The 15752-nt window shown below is 40.2% G+C and overlaps 1 pseudogene; it reads left to right on the forward strand.

Annotated features, from left to right (window-relative positions):
* The first annotated feature begins 2035 nt into the window (after positions 1-2035).
* Positions 2036-3298, forward strand: LOC130889998 (rab GDP dissociation inhibitor beta-like; annotated as a pseudogene).
* Positions 3299-15752: the final 12454 nt, after the last annotated feature.

Here is a 15752-nt window from a genome sequence, read left to right on the forward strand (position 1 = left end):
TGGTCTTGTACCCTGTAAAGTTTTGTCACTTGTATTGGTTTGGTTTAACAAAACACTGATAGGCCAGTAGCCAGGCCGAATGACCAGAACAGGAGAATTCTTGGAAGAGGAAAGACTCAGCTTGCAGTTGTCACCCAGAAGCCGAGGAAGCAAGATATGAATGCCTCACTGATAAAAGGTACCAAGCCACATGACTAGCACAGACAAGAATTGTGGGTTAATTTAAGATGTAAGAGTTAGCTAAAAATACACCTAAGCTATTGACCAAACAGTGTTCTAATTAATATAGTTTCTCTGTTATTATTTGGGTCTGGGTGGCCAGGAAACAAACAAGTGGCCTCCATCTACAAGCATGGAGCTGAGTTCTATAGTTTTGCAATGACTGCTGTATGGGGAATACCCATAGGGGTTTAGAAGAAGCCAATGTGAGATTCTAGATGGGAGAAGGTTATGAAGACAGGTGGGCAGATTCAGGTTACTCTTTGGAGGCAAATTTTATGAGACTTGCCTGACCAACTGCGTGCAAGTCTTTGTGAGACTGGGGTGTCATTGTGATTTCCCAGGGGTCTGCATAGATGGTGGTTCTGTTTCTGGGATGGGGATAGTTGGACAGAAGAAAGTAGGATGGGGAGAAATTAAAAGTTATATCCTGAGCATGTTCAACTTGAGTTACAACAGTAACTGTGTAACTCTGAGCTCCTGTCATCAAGTCCTCAAGTGTTGGAGCAGCCCCGACTGACACAAAAGGACCAGCTATGAGTGAGAATCATAGTGTTTGAACTTAGGTGCACACATGATGCATTATGCACTGGACTCCAGTGATTCTGTTTTCACTGAGTACTCACAACAATAGTTAGCTTTGTAAGAAATCAAGTAAGTTTCTTTAAAAGGCCGTTCTGCTCTTTTTTGTGAGTTAGTTAGTGTAGTTGTATAGTGTTCTGGCTCCTTTCTCACATTTTTAGACATATGGAATCATTATTGTGACTCTGATCTCTTTCAAGCTTGCTCTTTTACATCAGTCAGGTTGATGATCTCTACTGAGCACATATGCAGCATGCCCCCTATGAAGAGTAGGACATGCATTTATTGTTTTAATCCCCACAGCATCCCTTGGAGGTTACTTTTATGAGTTCCATTTTACATGGAAAAAACAAGAACAAGAGTTCACTTTCCTTAGGACAGAGGGACAGAATCAGTATTATAGTGTAGATTGTGGGTATCGGCTATGTAATAACAGAACGTATTCTTGGCTTGGGGAGATAACACAGAAAGTGTTTTTTGTTTTTTTTTTTTTCCAAGCAGGAAGACCTGAATTCGGATTCTCAACACTCACCTAAAAGCTGCACATGGTAGCACATGTATAGGCCCACAGCTGAGGCTGTTGTTAGAAACGGGCAGATCCCTGGCACTTACTAGGTAGCCAGTCTAGCCAGATCAATGAGCTTCCAGGTCAGCAAGAGGCCCTGTTTCAAAATATAAGGTGGATAGCAAGAAAGGATGACCCCCAATACCAGCCTTTAGCCCGCACAGCCACTCATGTACACACATGCACACACACAAAAGAACATGATCTCTCTTGACTTTTCAGTCTTATTGGCTCTTGGACATGTTTAGAAAACCATCCATGTGAATTTGTTAATGGTGACTTTTGTCTAAATTAACATTTCCAAAGCTAACTTCTCACCATAATCACCTAGATAGCTCACTGAAATATCATTTACTGACCCACCAGGATTAGCATATGGTGGAACTGAGGTCAGAAACTTTATCCTTGACAAGTTTTATAAAATCACTAAGTTTTTTTCTCTAAAAATCTAATGTGACTGAGGTGTTGGCCAGGCTTGTCTCCTAGTCAGCTCAGTTTTTCCTTTCCTCGGGTCTATCCAGCCCCACTGCCACATGGCTTGGGTGGGGTATGGGAGGTGAAGAACTGCCAAATTTCTGGCTCCCTTCTCTGTGGTGGTCTCAGAGCCCCATGTGTGCTTTCCCCACCCCCTGCTTTTTATGTGATCATGCCGGGCTGGTGCCCAGTGGAATGTGTCTGTTGGGGATAATGTCAGTGAATGGAAAGTAGGTTTTTCACATGGACCAGAACCCATACTGTGCAGAAGAAAGCGCTTCTATAATGCCACTGGAAGACTTATACAAAGGATTTAAAATACCAGGACAACCACCAGCGTCAATGGGGAGAGGAGGAGACTGGCATATCGACTTCATCTCTAGGTTCCTTATGGCCAATGGTCAGTTGGTGAAGATATGGTTTTACATAGAGGTAACCCCCTATATGGACTTCAAAGTGATTGAAGGGAGCTGTGTTTTTTAAGGGAGAAAAAAATCGACAAAGCTCCTTCCTCTGGAGCAGAAGCCCTGGCACCTAGTTTAATGGGGCTGTATAAATAATGCTGCTTCAGGAAGTTCTTAGTGTATGCTGTCAACCTTGATGAAAAGGATTCTAGAACTTTTGAACATCTTGTTCCTGAGAAGATTTCAATGAGAGATGTGGATAAAAAGTCTGATTAGGGTCAAAAAGTTACAGATTTTCCTGACCATGGCACAGAACAGATGACTGTGCAGATCAACCGTGTTGTGATACCATTAAGAGAATTAAACTTTACAAAGAGTCTTTGATAAGCCAGGGTAGAAGTATACCTTATCCTCTCTATGGTCTTGGAGGATAGCCACAAGGGTTTGCAAGGTTAAGTGTGATACAAGGAGGTTCTTAGATGTCAAATAAACTAATTGAAGAAATTCTTATGCAAAATGGAAAAGTGGTTGATGCAAAGACTGAAAGATATTACACACTGAAATCACCTCATCTGTGACCTGGGACCATACAAAAGTTAGGGTTAAAAAGTGGGCCAGGCAATCAGAGTGATCTGTATGCTTAACCATCCTATCAAGAACACCAGTGAGGCCAACTCCTGCCAGATTATCATTCCACAGAACAGTGAGGCATTTTTGTTTGCATGATCTCCTTTGCACATAATGTGGGCAGTACAGGACAAACACATGCCATTGCTAAGTACAGCTGTGGAGATCAAGGGACCCGAGAAAGAAATCAGATTGGCTTTGGAATCTTTGGAACCAAAGAACAAAAGTGTAGCAACATCAGTGACCCATTTGTACCTAAGATTTGGGAATGTATAGCCAGATCTTTATTTCTCACAACTGTAATGCTGTCACTCACTCAGAGACAACCTGTGAGGACATTAAACATACCTCTAAGAGGACTGCAGAATCCGAGTTTGACTTTGAAAAAATGAAGTGTAAGAAAAATGACATTTATGGAGAAGACTAACAGTGGTACATAGTATGCAATTAAGACAAACTTAAAGTTTGGCAATGTAGAGGCAGGAACCAGAGACATCTGCAGGTTTGGTGTGAGTCTGGGACTTCCGAGGGAGTAGATTGGAGCCAAAGACCTTTGTGGGATCAACCCCAAGACTGGGACTTCTGTGGGAGCAGACCCAGACGAGCGACATTTACAGGGAGTTCGCTGTCTCAGGACTGAGCTAACAACCTAGGCTTGATCAGGCCTGAGACAGCGAACTCCACAGAAGCAGGTACAAGGGAGCAACTGCTGAGGGAGTTGGCCGGAACCAGAGACTTCTGTGGGTCTGGGGCGCAAATCCAGAACCTCTGAGGAAGTAGGCCTGAGCCAGGACCTCTGCCAGAGTAGACACAAGGCAGCAACCTCAGCAAAAAGAACCCCAAGCAAGAAATCTCTGTGGAAGCAGGCCTGAATGACCCCTGGTATTGTAGAGTGAATCCCTGGAGTGCTGAGCGACCTCCAGGAACAGAGTGACCAAAAGGGTGACTGGAACCCTGGCCCTGACTGCACCGTAAGGAGCAACCACCTGAGCCTTGGATCCACTGGCACCTGAAAGACTGATCACCAGAGTCACAGACAGCCCCAACTACATCAATCAGAGGAAAACCTGGGTAGACAAAATAAGAACACACACAACGCCACAAAGAGCAACATAACACCAGTGAAAACTAGTGGCCTTGCAACAGCAAGACTTGAACAACCAAATATAGATGAAGCAGAAAAAAATGACCTAAAAATAACTTTAGGAGAATGTTTGAAAAGACAAAAAAAAAAAAAAATTGGAAGACATCAACAAATCCCTTAAAGAAAAAGCAATCAAACATATGAAAGAAACTATTCAGGACTTGAAAACTGAAATAGAGACAGTAAAGTAAACACAAGCCAAGGGAATTAAATAAATGGAACTTATGAGAAAATGATGAGGAACCACAAATGCAAGCATAAACAGCAGAATACAAGAGATGGAAGAGAGAATCTCAAGTGCTGAAGATACAATAGAGGAAATAGACTCATTGGTCAAAGAAAACATTAAAACTAACAAAAGTTTAACACAAAATATCCAGGAAATATGGGACACCATGAAAAGACCAAACATAAGAATAATATAGAAGAAGGAGAAGAAGTTCTGCTCAAAATCACAGAAAATATATTTAACAAAATCAGAGAAGAAAACTTTTCCAACCTAAAGAAAGATATGCCTATGTAGATACAAGAAGCTTACAGATAGTTCGAGGCCAGCCTGGTCTACAAGAGCTAGTTTCAGGACAGGAACCAAAAGCTACGGAGAAACCCTGTCTCAAAAAATCCAAAAAAAAAAAGAAGTTTACATAACATCAAATACACTGGATCAAAAAAAAATTCCCTTGCCACATAATAATTAAAACATTAAACATACAGAATAAAGAAAGAATATTAAGAGCTGCAAAGAAAAAAGGTCAAGTAACATATAAAGGCAGACCTATCAGAATTACACCTGACTTCTCAATGGAAACAATAAAAACCAGAAGGTCCTGGTCAAGCATTATGCAGACATTAAGAGACCACGAATGCCAGTCCAGACTACCATACTCATCAAAACTTTCAATCACCATAGAAGGACAAAACAAGATATTCCATGACAGAACCAGATTTAACCAATACCTATCCACAAACCCAGCCCTACATAAAGTACTAGAAGAAAAACTCCAACCCAAGGAAGTTGGCTACATCTACAAAAACACAGTAGATGATCTCACAGCAGCAAATCCAAAAAAGTGAAAAACACACAAAATAACATCACCACCAACAAAAACTAAACTAACAGGAGATAGCAATCACTGGTCATTAATATCCCTTAATATAAATGGACTCAACTCACCTATAAAAAGACACAGGCTTATATATTGGATATGAAATCAGAATCCATCCTTCTGCTGTATACAAGAAACACACCTCATCCTCAAAGACAGACAGAGTTAAGGTTTGAAAAAAAAATTTCCAATCAAATGGACCTAAGAAACAAGCTGGTGTAGCTATCCTAATATTTAACAAAATGGACTTCAAAATAAAATCAATCAAAAGAGACAAAGAAGGACATTTCATATTAGTCACAGGAAAAATTCATCAAGAGGAAATCTCAATACTAAACATCTATGCCCCGAATACAAGGGCACTCTTATATGTAAAAGAAACACTTCTAAAGTTGTAAAAGAAACGCTCATTATATAATGGAAACACTTCTAAAGTTTAATCACACATTAAACCCCGCACACTAATAATGGAAGACTTCAACACCCCACTCTTACCTCTGGACAGATCTGTCAGACAAAAAATTAACGGAGAAATAAGGGAACTGATAGATGTTATGACTCAAACGGACTTAACAGACATCCAAACAGAAAAGGATATAGCTTGTGCCATTCTGATATTGGGAATCCAAATCCAGTAACTTTTTTTTTTTTTTTTTTTTGGAAAACATTCAAAATTTTCCCTGTTTTGTTTCATTAAGTATTATAGCAGGGCCCAAATAGTACACAGAGCTACACATTGTGTTTATGTGCTGTAAACTTCTGACCAAACTTCAAACTTAAAGAGCTGCCTGGAGGAAGCGTGTATGTGGTACTTTAACCTACTACAATTGCTGAGGAGAGGAAAGGAACCTTATGGGAAAGCAGATAAAATATAGAAGCAGCCTCAGTTTCAGTGATGTCTGCCTCAAAGTGGCTCCAAATGATTTCTCTACTGCAAAATAGAGCCAAACTCTGTGAAAAATCTAATGTTATAGCACTAAAGTCAGTCTTTTACTATTTGGAACAAATTAAATGATGAAGGTTTTTTTCAGTCTTAGGTTTTCTCATCAAGAACATTTTCATTCATGTAGAAAATATGGAAAAGGTCTGGCTGTTGTTTGCATTTTGTATCTCTCATGGTTGGCCTATTGATAATTCTACTGCACACTTCACTGCCACTTCCAGCTCATGCCTGACCTCCAGTATCTTGAGGTATAATGTGGCTGTTCCAGTTTGGGCACCAAACTTTGTGTTCTTCCTGGAATAGAGGCCTTTGTGGAGTTCCTAGTAATAAGACTGGGTCAGAACTGAGACTGTTAGCCACTATACCTGAGACTTACTGAGAGGACCAGGAGAAATGTGATCTTCTTCCTTATTTCTCCAGTGTGCTCACCAGGTACCCAGAAGTAAGGATAGCTTTACATTCTGTGCCTGCATCGCTGGCATGTGTAGGCAGATGCAGAGAAGTGATCCTAAGTGCGACCTCTTCTCTTCAACTGAGGACTAAAACCAAGTTTCTTAGTGCATCTCCATATGAAGGTCACGAGCAATCACTTTCTGTTTTGATTTCAGAACTTTCCCACAGTGCTGCATGCAGTTTGACTGCAGAGCAACTGGGTAAAAACTTTAGAGTAGGTTTGAACTATTCTGCTCGGTCCCGATACTCAGGAACTAGATTTTTTTTTCTTTTGCTGCCCATGTTTTCATAGCAAGAATTTGATGTGTAATAACTCAATCACTTGAGGAAATATGGGCATATTTTACGGCCTTATTCAATGCCAACAGACTTGACAAATTCATCTCTTTCTAACAGGGCAGGCACAGACTCTTTCCAAAATAAAAACCATGTCGCATCTGGGGAGAGTTCTTGGGAAAGTTCATTTCATCGGGTGTTTTGGAGGAAAATGATTTGACCCATGTATCGATTTCACCCTAGGGACATAAAGGGTGACTGCTTAGAAAGCAAGTGACTGTTTGTGTTTTTAAATTTGGTTTTCAGCTTTACAACAATAGTTTTCCAAGCTGTATCCATATATTCCCTACATTCCTTTATATGTTTTTAAATTTTATACACACACACACACACACATAAATTTATATGGCATTTTTCTGAGATAGTAAAGTGCTGGGAAATCATCTGAGAAACCAGCTTTGCTGTTTGAGGTAAACTAGACACTCCCAGGAGCAAAGAGAAACTGTTCCACATTTCACCCATCATCCTTTCTCTTTTATGGTATAATGATTCATCCTGTGGATTCAATTGTGAGTGATAATTGAGGTAGGAAAGCATAGGGAATAGCTTAACAACCCAGGACTCTCCTTGGCTTGCCTATCTATGTACCCATTCCCTAATAACCCACCTAGCAACTGGGGAATCTCTCTGCTTAAGACTGCATATATATCTGATGTAAATGATTTAAACAAATTACTCCTCTTATCAATTCTTTGACAACACCTCATCTTTATTCTAATATGTCCTAGAACAGTCTGCGAAACCAAGAGAAACGCAGCTGGTTTGCCATGAATTGGTTTTGGATGCATATGTAACAAGATAAACAGTATCTTCTGAGCTATGTGGTAGGAAAAATATTATATATAACTGAGTGTGTATATGGTTAAAATCAAATGCACTGTGGGAAAGGACATGTACAATAGGAAAGAGATTCTATAACTTTAGAACTATCTATCAAAACAGAGAAACACTTGTAGTACATCCCTTAGCAACCAAACTCTTCCTTTTCTTGAACTATAAAGAGAAGACCCCACAAAAATGCAGGACCCTGGGTAGCCTCATTTCTGTGATGGTGTCAGTCTTGGCAGTGCATTTTCTTTGTCTCCTGCATCACTGCTTGTCTCTGAAGAATCTCCTTGTTATTCTTGTAATTTGTGTAAGATATGATTTCAGTTCCTTGCATAAGAAGCCAACAACCTGGAAACATCCTTCCCATACCTGGATCATCAGAAATACATTTGTCTAATGTTCAATCTTTATTTTGCCTTTGGATCTTGTCTATTCCTCTGTGCTTTATAATGTGGAAAATCTTTCTCTAGTGCACTTCCGTTTGTGGGGATATATCTTAAGCTTCTCAGAAAGGCATTTGTATTGGGCACTAACTCCATTTAGATCAAGTGGGGTATAAATCAAGGACTCTCTGGAGTTTGTAGAAATTTTAGGAATCTTATTGTTGGTCTACAGTATTGTATATCCTGTAAAGGTATGTCACTTGTATTGGTTTAATAAAATGCTGATTGGTCAGTAGCCATCCAGGAAGTATATATAGGTGGGGTGATCAGAATAGGAGAATTCTAGAAAGAGAAAAGGCTCATTCTGCAGTTGTCACCCAGACCCAGAGGAAGCAAGATGAGAATGCCTCACTGATAAGAGGTACCAAGCTACATGGCTAATACAGACAAAAATTATGGGTTAATTTAAGATATACAAGTTAGCTAAAATATGGCTAAGCTATTGGCCAAATTGTGTTCTAATTAATATATTTTCTGTTATTATTTGGGTCTGGGCAGCTGGGAAATGAACAAACAGTCTCTGCTTACAAATGGCACCAACGTGGGCAACTACATCCACATAAAACCTGAGAAAGCCTGGGAAATAATTTCTAGACACAAAAAAAAGAGTTAAATGCAGCTTCTTGGTAGCAGCATTTTCTTGGGAGGACTCTGTTTGCTCAAGGCAAGTGTGTCTTAATTAAGAGAGGATTCTGGACTCAGTTCTATCTTCAAAAACCTTGCAGCTCCTTTAAAAGGCCCTGCCAGAAAACACTTAAATGGTATTTATGAATAACCAACAGCATGTTTCTAGGTAGTGGCAGGGACCTTGAAACTCCATAGAGTTGTGGCAATAAACATGGCTCCCTCCAGTACCTCTGCCATGAAGCTAGACTCTCAGAAAGCTAAGGAATGGGGTGGATCCTGCTGTGTCAAAGCCTCAGCTTTAATCCTAGCCATATTACTTAGCAAATTAAAGACCCATGTGGTCAGAGAAAGAGAGATATACAGTATAAAGATAGATTCAGATTAAAAAAAAAAACCTCTAAACAGTTTACAATGTGTTTAAAAATATATGTAGGCTTGGGAGAAAAATGAAAAAGAATAAAATCCTTAAAAAAGAAAGAAAGAAAGAAAGAAAGAAAGAAAGAAAGAAAGAAAGAAAGAAAGAAGAAACTTTGGTGTGGTGTCACACACCTTTAATCCCAGTGCTTGGGAGGCAGAGGCAAGTGGAACTCTGTGAGTGCAAGGACTGCCTGGTCTACAGAGTGAATTCCAGGACTGCTAAAGATACATAGAGAAACCCTGTCTCAAAACAAACCAAAAAATAAAAGTAAAAATATAATTTTATTTATATAAAAGTAAGAGTATAAAATATAAATATAAATAAAATAGTTTAAACTAAAGTCACGTAAAGATGAAAAATACACAGAGAATCTGGATACTGTATGCCATTGTGGAGTCTTTAAATTGTTTGATGGCTGAGGAAGGAGCAACATCTGCTAAAAGACATTTGATTATAAAAGCTGCTGGATTAATCCAACATGTATATATTTTGAAAATGCCTTGGCTTCAAAATTTAAGTTAAAAGATATGTTACTTGGGGAGAGGTTTTGCTTTTGTTTCCACAGGAAATGAGAGGCTGTAGGTTTATTCTGGGTTAAGAAAAATCAGGTTTGATCAAGGAAGACCCCCTGAAAAGTCTCCATAGGAGCAGATGACCCAGATGATCCAGCATTTCAAATGACCTCTGCTGGAGTTTCCTCAGAGTTCTACATCCAGAGCAGTTTCAAGACTGCTGGCTGAGATGATCAATCCTCACAGAATATTCCACTCAGGACTTGACCATAATTTTCAATTTTCTTTAGGCCCCCATAAGATTATCAGTGCTCCCAGTCATCAGGAAATAGCCTAGAAGACTACACCCACATTCCCCAAAAATGGATTACGGAAGTTTGTCTTTGTTTAGAGTGTTGGTTACAAGTTGTTATTGATAATGTTCAGGTAAAAAGCTAAACAAAGGAGATTAGGTTCAGAGTTCTTATTTTGTAAAGAAACTAAAGGGGAAGTGCTGTGGGACAATGATTTTGTACCCTGTAAAGTTTTGTCACTTGTATTGTTGTAATAAAATGCTGATTGAACAGTAGCCAGGCATGACGTATAGGTGGGGACACCAGAATATGAGAATTCTGGGAAGAGGAAAGTTCATTTTGCAGTCATCACCCAGACCAAGAGGAAGCAAGATGAGAACGCCTCACTGAGGGAAGTTACCAAGCCATGTGGGTAACACAGACAAGAATTATGGGTTAATTTAAGATATAAGAGTTAGTTAAAATATGCCTAAGCTATTGGCCAAACAGTGTTCTGATTAATATATTTCAGGTTATTATTCGGGTCTGGGCAGCCGGGAAGCTAACTAATTTGATTCTGTAACTTCCTTTCTGTTATTTGATAGACAGATGATCATTTTGTCACTTAACTTTCATGTCTTTGCTTGACATTTCTACTCTTTCTCCTCCCTGGCTCCCTTATAGCAGAGTAGGGAGAATGGAATCTTCGAGCCCAGCAACCCATATCCAACTCAACTATCTTCACACAGGGGCTACATTTCTTCTCAATGGCTTCAGCTCTAGTTCCCACTACCCGAAGATTGAAGGTACCAAAGGAGATGGAACAGTTGGGGCTGAAGAAGGCAGAGAAGACATAGGGCTCTCATTTCCCCCAGAACTTTATTGCTGTCCACACTCATCTTCTACATGCAGTCACTTGTGGGGGAATCTAATTCTCCTGCTGTGTACAATCCTTCAGGCCTGGCACCAAGGTACGTTCTTTTTTTCCCTTCCCATCTGTACTGAACACAGTTCCCGACATGGGGGTACTTCAGCGACTGTTCGTTCACACTCCATGGTAAGTACTCTTCGATTTTCTAATGAACTCTATGATGTGTTTTTTTTACTCGGACTTGCAACCATTTATAGTTCTGCTTGCACCACTCTGCTTGGGTAACGAATTCCACAATTGTGAAGTCCACAGTGGAAAACGACATGCTTCTTTATTCCTTCTAGGCTCCCCTCTTGAGGAAGCTGTCTTCTAGTGAGAAAATGTGTCCACAGATGGGCTTGAGAGTCTCTAGGCTTCGAGCATGCCCCTTTCTTTTTTTTTTCTTTTTTCTTTTTTTTTGAGAAAGTGTTTTCATTTTACTTTAATGACTTGTGATATATATATATATTTTATTATTATATATATATCAAATCTCAAAACCATTAGATTATTGCCTATGCCAATGTAAATAAGATTTTACTTATGCATTCTTCTAGGGGTTATAAAACATTAAATCTTACATTTAAAATTTTAATATATTTTGAGTTAATGTGTATGTATAATATAAAATATAAAATTAGATTATAATTGTTGTCATTGTTCAGTTGTATCATGTTTTTACTGTATAATTCATTAAAGAGACAGTCTAATCTCTCCTTATTGTTTATTCTTTGGATTAGCTTACCATATATACAAGAGTTTACTTTTAAATCTGATTCTTATTTGAGCATGCCCCTTTCAGTCTGGCTGGAGGTGTAGCCCCTATCCAGCTCCCTAAGCCCAATAGTTATTTGAACCAAATAGATGGCTTCTCTCCGATTCTCTTTGTGCTATTTTATGACTGGAGTCTTAGAAATGGAGGAAGGAAATACTCAGAAGAGAGGGAAGGCAGGCATGCACTGTAAAGGCTGGTCATTTTGTGAAGACGCTTACTGCGCTTGAGGTGTAGCTCCTTCTCCTTCCTGAACACTGAGTGGTGGGTTGGAGGGAAAAATGGATCTCTAAGCTTTTGTTGCATAGGCTATGCACTAGGTGTCCACAGCAGGTGAGGCGAGGCTATCGGTTCACTATACAAGCTGTGCTCATGTGGGATTGGACATTATAGATGCCCACAGCTAACTATGACTAAACAGCTGTTGTTAACAGAGCACAGATCAGGTAGCAGGTGGGTATCATACACTTTTCTAACTTCGTTCAGCTTCAGAACTTAAACAATGAAGCTGAAGTCTTAGGACTTTTCCTGTAGAAGAAATAAGCTTCTATAGAGCAAGTTTATCCTGGATAATTCTTCCTACATGGGTGAGAGAGCTAATCCTTTGCCAGGACTGACAAGGACATTCACCCTAATGTTTCATGGTGGCGGTCTAGCCTCAATTAAAAAATCCCCTAATGTATTCCCCCCTCCCTTTTCTTTTCCACATCTCCCTCTCCCCCCTCTCCCACCTCTCCCCTTGTCTCCTCTCTCCTCCTCCTCCTCTCTCTCTTCTCCACCCCATCCCCAGCCTACCAGATTCCTGGTAAACAAGAGTGGTCCCTAACTTTCCTGTGGCCGTGAATGGCCTTGAATTCTGGATCCTTCTCCCATTATTTATGCCCTGGCGACGCTTAAGCATGCATGGGCAGCCCCTTTATGGTGGTTCTCCAGTTGTTCCTAGCATAGACAGTACTAGACACTTGAGTTATTGTCATATCCAAGGTTGATGCAGATGCTTCTGCCACAGCCTCCCAAATGCTGGCTTTGCAGCTGAATGCATGTGCACTCTTTAATATTAAATTAGACCCTTTGATTGAAGGACATTCACTTTTCTGGGCCACTAGACCAACATTTATATAATATAAGAAAATAAACATTTGTTTTATAAAATCAGCATGTGGATCAAAATACAGTGAGTTACATTGAAATCTGGAACACACAGTGAGGCTTGCAGAGGTAGTAGCCAATTGTAGCACACGAGGATCACCGATTCCCCTTTCACTAGCTAGTACTTCTGCAGCATTAGCTGTTAAATACTTTGATTATTACCATGCAGTATTAGGCACAATCTTCATCCCCAGGGACTAGCAGCACAAATGAGAAAAAGGTATATAAACATAAAATTTAAGATTGTGATAGAAGTAGATAAAAGGCAAATGGCACTACTCATCTCAACCTTCTCTTTCTTATGTGACCTCACCATTAAATGTATTTTGTATATTTGTTTATTTTCCTATTGCTCATTGATAAAGCCTTAATAGCTACAACCCTGGTTGGGTTTGTTGGCAAAGTGAATAAATTGACAAATACGGAAGGCATTTAAAGCAGAGAGTTTGTGTTAAAGTCATCAAGAGTGCTGTGGGGAGAAGGGGTAGAAGCAGAACCTGGAAGGAGAGTTGGGAGAGCACAGGTCCAGACTAGGAGGACAGAGCCACTCCCACAGGGGACTCAGACAAAACCTGGTGAGTGCGGACTTTGTACATAAACTGCCCGCTTTGGAACAATGAGAATCTTCAACAACTGGCCAATTCATATGGAAGGCATAAGACATGGTTCTATAAGAACTTCTTGAGACATTAAACTGATGGAATTCTACAGTACTGAAGACACAAAGCCTGTGATTGGCAACACCAACACTGAAACTTCTCCCTTAGTCCCTTATTTACATAGCAAGAAAAATATCCTTTATAGAAAAAAATGAGGGTTACAGATAATTTTCAGCTGATATTTAGAAATAAAACCACACTGATGAGAAATGCACAAATGTGTGTTCTGGGCTTACTTTTGTTTTGTTTGTTTTCTTTCATACAAGTTCTTTATTATACATTATACAATTTCTATGCATTATGCAGACTAAGCAGGTTGCATTTATATGTTTAGAAATATTTATAACATTAGGAATGCACATGCACACATGATTAAAGAAATAGAGGCTGTGGGCTTAGATTTTTTTTTTTTTAAAGAAAGTTAGCATGAGATCCTAGTTTTTAAAGATTGCAGTTGTATTTTCTTCTTGTGGCCCTTTGGCTGTATCATGACATCTGTATTTAAAGTGAAAAGGTTTAAAAAATCATTGAAAAACAAACATATGCATACATAACTGTGCACTTACATCAGCATGAGAGTGCATATGTGCATGTACAAACACACACACACACACACTCATTCACACAAGCACACAGCTTCCTTTAGCCTAGCTTCTATTTCCTCTCATCTGGCAGCTTTCAGAATAATCTCACCCACCTGTTAAATCAGAGAATGTCAAGTTTAATTTATAATAGTGAGGAGAAACAGGATGCTACAGAAAGCATTTTAATTAAAATCCTTTAATTGGATACATGCTTCTTGCGAAAAGGGAGCTGTGGAGAGGGCCTCTTTGTCGGCACCTTTCACTCTGCTTGCCAGAGACTGGTGCAGGAATAGCCTTGCAATTGGAACCAGCCCTCTGAAGTGGTGGATCTGAGCATGGGAGGGGGTGAAGGGTAGGAGTGGAGGTTGAGGGAGGGAAATTGGTAGCAATAAGGGAAGGACAAAAGGTGGGAATGGCCATGGGTTTTCTGCAGAGATATAGCCCTGTACTTTCCAGAGGCAGGTCTATGGAAACCTATGGCACCCTTTCAAGTTGCTTTCTCCCTAATCCTTTCAGCATCCTTCCAAATGGGACGGTGTCCAGAAGGAATCTGCAAAGACCCCTTACCTCAGACACTGGCTCAGGAGGAAAAGCTTGGCAGTAGAGGTCAATTGGTGAATGTGGGAGGTGGGCAGATGACAGCATGGGGCTAGGGGAAGTCCAGCTTTTGCACCTGGAGTTCCTTAAGTGACAGCTCTTTGCACTATCCAGCCCACACTGCAGGAAAGAAAATGTTGGACTCAATTAGAGCTTAGCTTAAGGAAGGATCTTTGTGCTAAAGTCGGGGCCTAGTCTGGAAACCATCCCATGGGCTCATGTGCAGTGCCAAGAGGGGATGTTTCATTGACTCCTCAAAGTAGCCGAGAGGAATGGGAACTGGAAGTAGTTTTAGTCTCAGGTGTGTTGCCAAGGAAACAAGACCCTAAACGGAGCTCATGTAAGAGGGAGGATGACAGCATTACCTCCTCGGTTTTGCTTCATCTTGCTGTGCCAGAAGGTGAGTCAAGAAGGTGTAACAGATGCTGGTTCTTTCCTCTTAGCTAAGAAAATAAGCACAGAGGTCTTCAGGCTACAGAGAAGAGACTCACCTAGAAGGACACACACACACACACACACACACACACACACACACACACGAGATTCTTCTCTCTGACAATACATTCTGACCACAGTTTCCCCTCTTTGTACTCCTTCCAACTCCCCGCCCCACCTCTCTTCTGAGTGCTAGTAATCCATTATTATTGCTGGGCTCCTTAAGGTTCTGGTTGCCTAGGAAACAAAGGTAGCCAATTGTATTTGTGTACAGCTACTGCTTCCCTCTAGTGGTGTTCTGGTAAATGTTAAAACTATCCTGGGGGAGTCAGGCAAAGCCAAGGAGGTTTGATTGGTCGGATTCCAACTTCCATGGTATATTTCCAACGTATGATATTGTTGGTTTAATGACTGACTGGCCAGTCCATGAACTTAAAAGAATCTCTACTGGAAGCCCTGGTGAGCTTGTTCTAGCATCCCATGGGTGTTTTCCTGTCCACAGCAAGCTTCTTTAGAAGAGACTTGCTTTTCTGTCCCACTGACTTCATATATAGGTTATATAATCATATGTATGTAGCTTGTGTTGCCCTCTGGAATATGAGTAAATGGCACAGAGAATTTCCAAACAAAGGTTTATGTGCTTGATTGTTTGTTTGTTTTCCCTTCCCTCTCTGAATTTCCTCCCCTTACTTT

This window comes from Chionomys nivalis, chromosome 18 (genome assembly GCF_950005125.1).
Source record: "Chionomys nivalis chromosome 18, mChiNiv1.1, whole genome shotgun sequence".
Taxonomy (NCBI): Eukaryota; Metazoa; Chordata; class Mammalia; order Rodentia; family Cricetidae; genus Chionomys; species Chionomys nivalis.